This window comes from Symphodus melops (assembly GCF_947650265.1).
Source record: "Symphodus melops genome assembly, chromosome: 9".
In the NCBI taxonomy this organism is placed as follows: Eukaryota; Metazoa; Chordata; class Actinopteri; order Labriformes; family Labridae; genus Symphodus; species Symphodus melops.
The window spans coordinates 21,807,859-21,821,803 of NC_136699.1; positions in this window are offsets into that span (position 1 = coordinate 21,807,859).

The following is a 13,945-nucleotide window of genomic DNA, read 5'->3' on the forward strand; positions in this document are numbered from 1 at the left end:
TAAGTCACAGATTCAATCATTTGATCAGATCAGTAAAGTGCTCATCTTCATTTTTTTTAATAGTTAGTTCCCAGAGCCCCTCTGCTACCCTCTGAACTCCCGCTGCATTACAACATTACAGATTAAACATTAAAATCCATCAGAGACTAATACATTATTCCACTAAAATAGTTCTCTTGATTTAGCTTTGCCAACATCAGACACTTGCACACATAATCAGCCTGCTCATTATTAGACGTGTGCATCTGACTGCTGCGTGTGCACTACCTGCAGTGTTTACTCTCCTGAGTGGAGACATTTACAGAGAGACTACAGCGACTGTGAGAGGACACTGCCATCGTTATGCTACTACAGACTCCGTCGTATGGATCACGGATCAACTGGGTGCTTATGCACAAAAAGTTAAAAGGGGCGCACCACGCGTGGTGGCTGGCTGAAATGTTTTGTTGGAGTCTCAGTATTCTCCGCGATGCTCACATTCATGACAGTAGAGAGAAGAGCAAAAAGTAGATGCAGGAAGCTTCATAAGATGCGCTTAACACTCGTGGCGTAGTTTTGATGACTTTTAGGTTAAAAAAAAAAAAAGAAGCGCATAGCCCTGTGAAATCTACTCGACAAACTGAAATCTACCCGCATTTGGCACTTGGCAAGTGTTAATTTCAGACCCTGGTCACACCTACACATTTACATTCACACCCATTAACACACTGATGAAACCAGTTGCTATGTATATTGACCATCAAGTAACTAATCCCATTCATACGCCCCTGATGCAGCAGGGGGTGTTAAATGTCTGACATGTTCTGTTCTCAGTAGCTGGGGATAAAACCCTTGACCTTCCGGTTAAGAGGAGACGACTCTACCAACTGAGCCACAGCCGCCACATGCACGTGTTGCTCTACATCAGCAGTTATTTATGAGTTTATGGAAGAAAAGCAAAGAAAAAAATTTAATATTCAAAGACAGGGATGGCTCAATAATTTTTACAGGAGACCAGGGATTCAACAAGACAGTCAGCCAATACGTACCACGATTCCCAGTTCAGTTCTGACAGCCCGGGCTGTTGAAGTGTTTTGACAGTTTAGAAAAATGACACACAGGCAGAGCCATTTTAGAGAGAAATACAATGCACTGAAACTAGTTAAACATCAAAACTAGGGAGTACAATTTGTCCGATCCCATCCCATTACTTTGCGTGATATGTCGCAATGCTGCTGGAAGTTGCTGCACGTGTCACATGATCAGAAACTTGCAAGAATGAGACTTTTAAGGAGCGCTGGCATAATGTCAGCCGAGTGGAATTACTTTGTACTGAAAGAGGAATAAAGCAAAACAGCCGATTGCAATTTATGCAATCAAAGTGTGTTGAGTGCGTTTGTGTTTGAAATTGTGGTCCATTTTAAACATCCGCCACTGTGTGTGTGTGTGTGTGTGTGTGTGTGTGTGTGTGTGTGTGTGAGAGAGAGAGTGAGTGAGTGAGTGTGTGTGTGAGAGAGAGAGTGAGTGAGTGAGTGAGTGAGTGAGTGTGTGTGAGAGAGAGAGAGTGAGTGAGTGAGTGTGTGTGTGTGTGTGAGAGAGAGAGAGAGTGAGTGAGTGTGTGAGAGAGAGAGAGAGTGAGTGAGTGAGTGAGTGAGTGAGAGAGAGAGTGAGTGAGAGAGTGAGTGAGAGCGAGAGAGCCTGTAATACTATAGTGTTTCTTTAGTGTAGAAACTAAGCAATTTTTACATTTATTTTGTCAATAATTAAAGCATGTAATTTCATTCCCAACAACTTCAAATGTTCCATATATTTATTCCTATTGCTCCAGGTACTTCACAAATGCACGAAACATCACGAAAGGGAAGGGATGCATTACTGACAGAAATCAGGATGATAGAAGTAATGATGAAGAGGACCAGAGGAGGAGCCTCAGAGCCAGCAGAGATGAACTCATCAGCCTCAGAGGCAGCAATGAAAACGCCACAGATGGAGGCTGGAATCCAGAGCAAACTTGTTACCTTTTTTGATGAAATCCTAGAGGAAAACACACCTGAGTCAAACCCCACAAGTATGGGTATTGAAGTGCAGACCTACTTAGGTGAGCCAACTATTCTGCGTTCAGACAATCCACTGCTGTACTGGAAAGTTAACCGTCTCAGACTGCCCTCACAGCAACTCGATTTCTCAGTGCACCTTCAACAAGTGTTGACAGCGAAAGGGACTTCAGCACAGCCTCCATTATTATTGATGAAAGGAGGAGCAGGCTAGTGGCTGAGAAGGCCAAAATGTTGATCTTTTTGAAGAAGAACCTACCCCTAATGTTGAAGAAGTTGTCACATTAAGACTGATATCAAGTGGTTGCATAGATTTAGGTAGCCTGCCGCGAAACCGCTTTTTGCACGGCCTATTTAAAAAAAACACGGCCTTGAAATTATTGCACGGCTTGACCTAGGCCGTGCAAATATCTACATTTAATAGACGTGCTTACTACACGGGTGCGCTAAATATCTGATTAGGCTACATTCTAATTCTGGCAAAGAATATGTTTGCCGAATACCGGTACTGAAAAACTTAAACCCGATCCCGTTTACGTTTCTACAGCCACCTGTGCCCTATTTGGTAGACGGCGTGTCAGCCGGATGACGATAGCCGCTATGTAAATAGCGTCATATGATAGCAGCTAACCGCTAACAGCTAACCGCTAACTAATGAATTCAACAAAGGAGAAAAATGCTACATAAACAAAACCAACACTGGAAGACATCCAGCAGTCCATCCACTTTGTCACTGACATGTGACTCTTTATTACAAGAACTCAATCAAGCTTCGTTTCAGAGAAGGCTGTGATCGGCGAGGAGAAATACACACGTAAACAATCAGCTGTGTGTTACAGTCAATGGTTTAAACACAAGTGACGATTTTTTCAACCAATCAACGGACTGCAGGGTTTAGCTCCACCTTTTCGGGTCAGCGCCACATTAGAATATGCTGACAGATGATTGACTTATCAAGGTCTAGGGATCTATTATAACTGGATGACACATAATATTAATAAGTAATATTATGAATTTATTTGTTGTTTGTTTTTTAAAGAAAGTGCAGAGAGAAGTAGTGGGCCAATTACAAAGGGGTTAGACAACATGAACCAAGTGAGTTGCAGTCAAATGACAAAGGGGTGTGTCAGGGCAGGGGCTGTACAGTAAATCAACATTATGAAGCTTGGGAAAACTAAAATGTGTAACAATGCATCTTATTGAACAGAATGCACCATTTAGAGACTTATTCAGTTTTCTTCAAAACCAGTGTGTTAGGGAGCACATAACCTCCGCGCCGCGCCGCCGTGAGTAACACTGAAAAAAAATTGCACCCCCTGTATTTTTTTTTGCACCCCGTTTTCCCATTTCTGCCTAAATCACTGAGTGGTTGGGGCAGTTTTAAAAGGCCAGGCAGCTACTGCAATTGCTTGTCATCTAAGGGGAAACCGAAACAACATACCGTATTTTTCGGATTATAAATCACAGTTTTTTTCATAGTTTGGCTGGGGGTGCGACTTATACTCTGAAGCGACTTATGTGTGAAATTATTAACACATTACCGTAAAATATCAAATAATAGCCCAGGCTATTAAGTTGATTAAGTTGCTAAGCTATTAAGTTGACTTCAGTGACAACCGAAACCATCCTGTCGGGATTCAGAAATGCTGGAATAATTGGAACTGCAACTGACGATGACTCTGACGTAAGCGATGTACCGGTAGAAGAGGAAGCAGCGCATTGTCTACCTTTGGAGTTGGCGGAGTTGTTCAGAAGTGACACAGAGGAAGAAGATTTCTTTGGATTTAGTGATTAGGAGCGACATAGCTCTATATGCTATAGTTATTTGAATGACTCTTACTGTAATATGTTAAGTTAACATACCAGGCACGTTCTCAGTTTGTTGTTTATGCGTCACATAACGTACACTTATTCAGCCTGTTCTCTATTCTATTTTTATTTTAAATTGCCTTTCAAGATGAAATGTCTATTCTTGGTGTGGGATTTTATCAAATAAATTTCCCCAAAAAATGCGACTAATGTTTTTTTCCTTCTTTATTATGCATTTTCGGCTGGTGAGACTTATACTCCGGAGCGACTTTTAATCCGAAAAATACAGTATTTTACCCTACAATTATCATTTTCATATTGACATTTTTTTTTTACTAGTTTTTCAATTTATACTAGCGTTAAACATACATTTCAGTTCAGGTTGTATGTGGGGGGAAAAAACCAACTGGCACCGTTTCTTTTTTTTTATTCATTTCTTTTTTCAGTGCAGCAGTTTAATATCAGGTGTAACAGTCTGGAGTTTCTGTGAGTGCCTTAAAAGGTTTTACACAAAGTTGTACTTTAAATTTTATGTTGAACAATGCCGAGTCTGCTGACCAAATTCTGTTGTGAAAATTTAAATAAAGCGTAGCAGCCATACTGCTGCATAGCCTGAGTAATGTTGTGGGCTATTGTATTTTTTTCCTTAAGGGAAACAGAATTTTTTTTAACAGTTTGACCATGATGCTTTTTAGATGGCTCCCTTGAGTAAATCCATACAAATTTATTCTCAACACATTTCAGTAGATTTTTAAGAGTGAAAAGGTTATCGGCAAATACTCAAAGTTGTGGTATCGGGATCTGTATCGGAAACAAAAAAGTGGTATTGTGCCATCCCTAGTAAAAACTGCAATTCACTAGTCAATAGTGAACTGTGGATGCTGTACTGAACGGTTCAATATTTCACTGAGAATTGTTGCATGCCTAGAGGAGATGTACCGTTTCATGAAACAATATTTCATACTTTCTAGTATTAACCACTGCAACCGTCAATTTAAAGTCCATTTACCATTTAAACGAGTGTGTGGCCCTTAGGACACTAATCTTTCTCATACTGATTATCACACCGATGACTCATTTTGCTTTCACCATCAACTGTAGATAAATAAATTGACACTTATTTCAGCCTATGTGTGTAGCAAGTTCAATAACAGTGTACAACTGAATTTCCCCTTACAGGATTCATAAAGTATAGCTTCTTCTAAATTACCGTCCACTCCACTTGATTGAAAATGAGTTTTCGTGCATACATCCTGAGCAGTCCCGTTTATTGCAGGGATCAATAAAGATTTACTTTATTGAACCCTGCAAGTGGAAATTCTGTTTTGCACTGTCTTAAAGAGCATACTGCGGGTTGAAGACACCAGTGATCTAATCACAGGAAAACGACTTAACAATACTATTTTGAAAGAAATTATGAAATTAATAAACCACATCCTGGAGACGTTTTAGTACGTTTGCTCTCTTTACTTCCGCATTCGACTGTTACATAACATATGGGAGTCCCACTGAATCCCCATCTGTTTAACATTGATAAACATGGTTCAGAGTGTCACTCCCATCAATGAAGAGGAACAACATTTTTATTCCTATACATATGGTAGTCTACTGGCTATTATGAACCTGCTAGAAGTGATAGAGAGCAGAAACAGGGCAGGATTAGAAGGAATAACAGCCACAGGAGAGAAGTCGAATTGTGATGCGAGGAGAACAGGGCAGGCGTCCTGGTGAGTGATCAGTGTTAGCTGATATATGGGCTAGTGCTGTGTTCACATCAACATATATAAAGTTTGTAATCAGACACAATTACTTAAAAAACAACTTGTAATAGGTATAAGTGCCGATCATTTACTATTACATTGTATGGGATTGCCCAATGTTTGATACTATACTCGATCCAAGGTAAAGGACCCGTTTATTTCTGTGTGCCTGCTTGAGAGTGTCTGTCTGTTTGTCTGTCTTTTATCATCTTAAAAACTAAGTTATGCCTCCATTTCAGTGGCATTAATAAGTACTCGTGACAGTACTCGGTATCTGTGAGTACCCAAATGTAAGTACTTGTACTTGGTTTGCGAAAAAGTGGTATCAGTGCATCTCTAGTTTAATATGTGCAAAAGCATATATATTAGTACAAAAGTTTGAAAGTTGTAGTGGAATAGAAAAATGACAGACGTAAAGCTTGTGTTTCTGTTCGTTTCCAAATGCTCCAAACTGTGTTGTCTTTCTCCATTGCACACACACACACTCAAATGCAATCAAATAATTAAATGCTTACTGACTGCGTGTAGCCTATTTTATGTAAAAATCATCATGTTCATGTGTTAATAGAGCCTGTCGGCATGCCTAATGCTAAAATATTCAACGCGTCTGTTCGATAGTTTCTGAGGTTGTGAGAATAATTTAGCCAAAACACACTGAATAATCAAGCCACATAATTCATCTGCTATACGCCATGCGCCCAGATTATACGCTGCATAAATTCCAAAATATAAAATCGTACATGCCCCAAATCACTGTGCTTTGAGCCATCACAATAGTGACCATAGAGACAAAGACAGAGGGATAACAGTAACTTTTGTTTGATAGGTGATAGGTGCTTGTGCGGGAAATGTCAGCCCATGGCTTCATTAGTGAAGAGTCTGTGCTACTCTCACTCACTACCACCTATTATTACACCTCTTTTAATTATGCGATACTTAAGTGTGTATTATGTAAATGGTAAATGGACTTGAGCTTGAATAGCACTTTTCTAGTCTTCTGACTACTCAAAGCACTTTTGCACCGCAGATCACACATACCCATTCAAACTGATGGTTATGCCCATCCAGTTACTAATTTCATTCATGCACATTCATACAGGGACATGTTGCTCGCAGGAGCTGGGGATCGAACCCCCGACCTTCCGATTGAGGGATGACTCTACCAACTGAGCCACAGCCGCCCTGTGCTTTTATTTTTTTGTGATGTCTTGTAAATTTCTGTTTGTAAAGTGTTTTATGCTCTCAGTGCAAGACAAACTCCCTTAGCAGATTCCCAAAATAAAGGTTTGATTCATTCATTAAGGATTAAATCTAATCAAAGCAGAGTGAGGGAATGTGAGTCCTTTATGGTAAGTGCCTTCTAAACAGCTATGCTAAAAATAGCCACTTTCTCCTTCAAATTAGAGCCCTTTGTGTTGAAGAGCATGTAAAAAAAATCATGTACTTATTCTACAACCATTATCAGACAATGTGAAGTGTCAATATGCTTTTTAAGTCATGCAACACACAGGACAATGCATACAAATGCACAAACAAGATCCTATGGACATGCACTAATGGAGCAATTACATATAATTAATGTAGGCTACAATGAATTCTGATCTCCAACACTCATCAGAGCACTATATAAAAATGTACCTGTATCAGAGGCACTGCTGGTCTACAGGCAACTGAAGGAAGGAGATACACGGGAATGATAAACTTTAAACCTAAAATGTGGAATGAAAGTTGGTAACCTTCCGCAGGGGCCCCATCTGACAGCACTCCCTCTTGTTGCATGCATTATTAAGGACGAGGAGTAAGCGTCGAGAACCTGGCACACATAATAATGATGTGAACCTTGGTTGGAGGGCCCTAAAAGACTCCAGTCTCGCCACTGACCGGACATGGTGAACAATAAACATCATTCTCCGAGTTTAAGAAGACGAATAGCACTCATACTGACACTTGATAACACACATTCGTAGTTTTGCTGCGTGAAATCCAACAATTACCCAAGTACAGGGGCCAGAGCCCAACTCCCCCCCAACACACACACACACACACCCACAAGAGAGAAAATCGTTTCCGAAAGACGCATCCAATGTTTTACAAATCCCAAAACAATGGTATGTAAAAGTAACTTACTAGTCGATATAAAGTGGTTTACACAAACACGTATAAAAAATGTAAAAAGTGTAAAAACCTTGTTGCGATGGCTTAAGGTATGTAGCTACTGTAAGCACCTCGAGAGTTTGCTAACTAGCTTAGCTAACATGAAAACTGGACTCGGTTCGTTTGAACTTACAGGGAGATACATCACAAAAACAATCACTGGGTTTGTGAAGGTATGCGATACGATAGGTATCTACGAGTGCCTTCTACTAGTGGTAGTTTTATATGCTTTACACTTCTAGCATACGTTTCTTTATTCGTCCTCCTCTTCCTCCATTAAGGAAACTTTTTGAACTTCTCACATCTAAGGCTAAGCTAATGTTAGCTGTTAGCCTCCGAGGTAAAGTTATCCTGTGCCCTGTGAACTACTTTTTAGTGTTGTAAGTGAACGACGTTTGTCACATACCCCTTTTCAAGGCACGTACGCCTTTAAGCTGATTTCTTTCGATGTTTAACGATGGGTTCTCCTTTCTCCAAGGTTTTCTATCGTTGTCCAGCAGAGCTTCCCTCCGTCTCCCACTGCCATATCCTCCAGGTCCTGGACACAAGTAGTTAAGTGGTGGGGCGTAATAGAGATCACTCCGCCATCCTGACAAAATAGTACTTACTTTTAGGTTGAAGCTGTGGACCCTTTGAAGACGTATTACTTGAAACATACTATTATAAGAGTCATTCTGCCAAAAGAGTGCAATTTGCTCGTTGTAACTCTTCGAAATTCATCATCTTTTTCACTTCATTTCAATATTTAGTAATATACACATTTACTCATTCAAAATGAGTACTGGTCAATCCCAGGCTAGTTTTTTTATTTATTTTTTTTTATTGCAACTTTCGAAAGTTTATTATCATTGCAATTTTTTCTTTGCTGTTGCCAAAACACAAATGCCATTTAAAACCATGTTTAAAGGAATATCAACCACATACATTGTTTTCCCTTAGAACAAGAGTTAATTTAGAAGAAATGGTTGGTTACATGATGAAAATGCTAATATCTATGACAAAAAAATTACCAGAGTTGTATTTCTCTAAAAATGCAAATCAAACCTTTTCCTTTATAGGACATAAAACAAACAAATGTAATCCAAAGATTGAGCATGCATTTCATTAAGTAATCAGACAAACGCTAGAACCAATATAAATGTAAAAATATAGTTTCTTTTCTTTATTTTTGAAGAAACAATTGAATAATCAGGAAAAAAAACATTTGGTAACAGGAATGAAAATCGGTAACAGGAATGAGTATGTGAGTGCGTTATGTGAGTGTGTGTGATCTGTTTATTGTGTCAAACCCATTGCTCTACTGAGCTATATGAAGAACATCATATTAGAATGCATTGTTGCGAGTATTGGTAAGATTAAAAGACAGAACATAAACAAAATTATTAAATCAACATTTCAAAAAACTGATAGAGGTAGTATAGTGGGAGTCAAAAAGGAAAGCCCCACTAACTGTGTGTGTGTGAGTGAGTGAGTGAGTGAGTGAAAGAGTCACAGTGTGTGTGACCTGCATGTAACTGAGTCCGAAAATCATATTAAAAAATGTGTAAACGTGTGTATCTGTGTGTGTCTGTGTGTGTCCGTGTGTGTCTGTGTGTGTCTGAGTGTCTACGTGTGTGTGTGTGTGTGTGTGTTTCTGTGTGTGTATGTGTCTGTGTGTGTGTGTCCATGTGTGTGTGTGTGTCTGAGTGTCTACGTGTGTGTGTCTGAGTGTCTACGTGTGTGTGTGTGTGTGTGTGTGTGTCTGAGTGTCTACGTGTGTGTCTGTGTGTGTGTGTGTCTGAGTGTCTACGTGTGTGTGTCTGTGTGTGTGTGTGTGTCTGTGTGTGTGTGTGTGTCTGAGTGTCTACGTGTGTTTCTGTGTGTGTGTCTGTGTGTATCTGTGTGTGTCTGAGTGTCTGTGTGTGTGTGTGTGTGTTTCTGTGTGTGTGTGTGTGTCTGTGTGTGTGTGTCCGTGTGTGTGTGTGTGTCTGATTGTTTACGTGTGTGTGTGTGTGTGTCTGAGTGTCTACGTTTGTGTGTCTGAGTGTCTACGTGTGTGTGTGTCTGAGTGTCTACGTGTGTGTCTGTGTGTGTGTGTCTGAGTGTCTACGTGTGTGTGTCTGTGTGTGTGTGTCCGTGTGTGTCTGAGTGTCTACGTGTGTTTCTGTGTGTGTGTGTCTGTGTGTATCTGTGTGTGTCTGAGTGTCTGTGTGTGTGTGTGTATGTGTGTGTGTCTGTGTGTGTGTGTGTGTGTGTGTGTGTGTGTGTCTGAGTGTCTACGTGTGTGTCTGTGAGTGTCTCTGTGTCTGTGTGTGTTTCTGTTTGTGTGCCTGTGTCTGTGTATGTGTGTGTGTGTGTGTGTGTGTGTGTGTGTCTGAGTGTCTACGTGTGTGTGTGTGTGTCTCTGTGTGTGTCTGTGTGTGTGTGTGTGTGTGTGTGTGTGTCTCTGTGTGTGTCTGTGTGTGTGTGTGTGTGTGTCTCTGTGTGTGTCTGTGTGTGTCTGTGTGTGTGTGTGTGACTGTGTGTGTGTGTCTGTGTGTGTGTGCATCTGTGTGTGTCTGTGTGTGTGTCTGAGTGTCTGCGTGTGTGTGTGTGTGTGTGTGTGTCCGTGTGTGTTTCTGTCTGTGTGTGTCCGTGTGTGTGTGTGTCTGAGTGTCTGAGTGTCTGCGTGTGTGTGAGTGTGTTTCTGTGTGTGGGTGTTTCTGTGTTTCTGTGTGTGTCTGAGTGTCTGCGTGTGTGTGTGTCTGTGTGTGTGTGTGTGTCCGTGTGTGTGTGTGTGTGTTTCTGTGTGTGTGTGTCTGTGTGTGTCCGTGTGTGTGTGTGTGTGTGTGTGTGTGTCTGTGTGTGTGTCTGAGTGTCTGCGTGTGTGTGAGTGTGTTTCTGTGTGTGTGTGTTTCTGTGTTTCTGTGTCTGTGTGTGTCTGAGTGTCTACGTGTGTGTGTCTGTGTGTGTGTGTCTGTGTGCGTGTGTGTGTGTGTCTGAGTGTCTACGTGTGTGTGTATCTGTGTGTGTATCTGTGTGTGTCTGTGTGTGTGTCTGTGTGTGTGTCTGAGTGTCTACGCGTGTGTGTGTGTTTCTGTGTGTGTGTGTGTGTCTGTGTGTGTGTCCGTGTGTGTGTGTGTCTGAGTGTCTACGTGTGTGTCTGTGTGTGTGTGTCTGAGTGTCTACGTGTGTGTGTCTGTGTGTGTGTGTCCGTGTGTGTGTGTGTGTGTGTGTGTCTGAGTGTCTACGTGTGTTTCTGTGTGTGTGTGTCTGTGTGTATCTGTGTGTGTCTGAGTGTCTGTGTGTGTGTGTGTATGTGTGTGTGTATGTGTGTGTGTGTGTGATTCTGAGTGTCTACGTGTGTGTCTGTGAGTGTCTCTGTGTCTGTGTGTGTTTCTGTTTGTGTGCCTGTGTCTGTGTGTGTCTGTGTGTGTGTGTGTCTCCGTGTGTGTGTGTGTGTCTGAGTGTCTATGTGTGTGTGTGTCTCTGTGTGTGTGTGTGTGTGTCTGTGTGTGTCTGTGTGTGTGTGTCTGAGTGTCTACGTGTGTGTGTATCTGTGTGTGTCTGTGTGTGTTTCTGTGTGTGTGTGTGTGTCTGTGTGTGTGTGTGTGTGTGTGTGTGTGTGTCCGTGTGTGTTTCTGTGTGTGTGTGTCTGTGTGTGTCCGTGTGTGTGTGTGTGTGTGTCTGTGTGTGTGTCTGAGTGTCTGCGTGTGTGTGAGTGTGTTTCTGTGTGTGTGTGTTTCTGTGTTTCTGTGTGTGTGTCTGAGTGTCTGCGTGTGTATCTGTGTGTGTGTGTCTGTGTGTGTGTCTGTGTGTGTGTGTGTGTGTGTGTGTGTGTCTGTGTGTGTGTGTGTGTGTGTGTGTGTGTGTGTGTGTGTGTGTGTGTAAACGTACTGGCTTTGTGCCTGTGTATGACACAGTGAAAGACAAGAAAGAGCGATGCACTGTAGTGGTTTGTTTTGCGTCTCTCCCTTTAGCATGTCACGGATGCACAGTATTGGTTTTTTACATCTGAAAAAGATAAAATGGACACAGACAAAAAGTTAAGATGTCACGTTCTTGGATCTATGCATTGATCATCATTTCCAAATATTGTACACCTTCTACAAAATATATTAATTATCCCAAGTTTTATACCAATCATCACTTTAATAGATCAAAAACTAAGACTTTTTGTAGCTTTCCCCAGATTTCTTTGTCAATTCCACGTAACGTGATGTGACTGGTTTAGGGGGATTGATGACGGACACAATATCATCGAACAGGTACCACAGAATATCCCCTCGGGCTGGCCAGAAAAACCTGTTGACCCCAATTTTTGCCATACTGCATTCACATGGTTTTCTATATTTTAATTAATGTCTGTAACCTATTTAGAAATGTATTTATTGATTATTTATTTATTTAACTATTTATTTACATCACACACATACACATCAGACAATTTGGTTTCACCATAATTTTTTTTCAGAAAGTGACTGTATTCAGGATTTTTTAACATTGATTAATTGTGTTGTTTAATACCACCATTCATTGTGAACAAAAATAATTGTGACATCCCTTCAACAAACATACAGAAACTAAACCTTGAGAAGCTGGGCTGCACATCTAGAGCTGTCTCTGGGCTGTTTGGAGGAGTGGCAAGGAGTGTTGTCGTTCTTTGAGAACGACAACACAGAATGTTCTTTCTCTTGAATGACTGCAGATCTCTCTTGTACTTCACATTTTCCTTGACTAAATATGTATCCTTTCTCCCTGGATCAGCATCCCGCCGGGCTCGATACCATTGCTGCTTTTCATCAGCGCTCAATGGTCCCTGTAACTATGATTCACAAAACTGATCTCAGATGACAGCAACTTTAGTTAGCCTATTTCATTTAAAATGCATGCAATCATGTAAACTAATTAATATTCATTCATTCAGTATATTATTTAAATTAATTAATTCATTGTATTCTTTTAATTAACAGAAAAGGGCATTAGAGGGCACTAGCCTACTCATTACCGTTACTCTTTGTTTGAGTAACAACAATGAGTTTTTAGCATAAAATTAGCAATTGTGTGAAATCTAGCCACTTAGCATCTATGCTAATAGCTTGAGCACATGGAGCACATTTTTAAGATTTAACTAATTATTTTACTTTTGATATCAACAAAATATGGTTTATTATAATAATAAAATATAATTTATATCATATTATTACTTGTGTTTATACATTTAATATACAATTACAGTATATGCTGGGGATGGAAATGTCACTTTTTTGGCTGAATGACCCATAACATGAATCACAACAACAACAACAACTTACTTACATAATTCTTTTGTGTGTATATATACATACATATATATATATATATATATATATATATATAGGTATATAGGTATATAAAACCTTTTTTGCACTACCTCCACCTCAAACACCACATGCATATTCAGCACACACTTTCAGAAGATCAACACTCTTCATTTGTTACGCACAGGCCTAATTACAACTCTTCTGAGGTTCCTTAAATGTTTATAGGTCTCTTTTAAATAGCAAATATATTTTCTTTTCCTGCACAGACTGTCTGTCTGTCTGTCTGTCTGTCTGTATGTCTGTCTCTTTATTTGAAAGCGCCAGTTCATAAAAAATGTACAAAAACAGGTAAAAGGTCTTATTCTGTTATTTAACATTACAAAAGAGAAAGACAAACCCTACTCATTGTTTTGTTACAAACAAAGCAAGTAAAAGACCTGACCTATTACTACATTACAATTCCATCATGAGTGCAGCACTAAGCAACATTTAGCAAAAATACAGTTTGCTTAATACTTTGATGATCATGTTTTTAAACTTATAGACTCCAAACTCTTTCCTAATAATATCAATCAATCAATCAATCAATCAATCAATCTTTATTTATATAGCGTCAATTCATAACAGGCGTTATCTCGAGACACTTTACAAAAGCAGGTAAAGGACCTTACTGTTTGTCTGTTAACATTAACAAAAAGAGCAGGTAACAAGACCATGCTCATTGTTACGTTTACAAAAAGCAGGTAAAGGACCTGACTGATGGCTATGTTACAAGAGCCCAGCTTAATCCGTCATAGCGTGGCAAGAAAAAACTTCCTTTTAACAGGCAGAAATCTTCAGCAGACCCGGGCTCATGACGGAACAGCCATCTGCTAAACTGTGCTGGGCTTGAAATGGGATGGGGGGGATGGGACAAGATGCAGAAAGA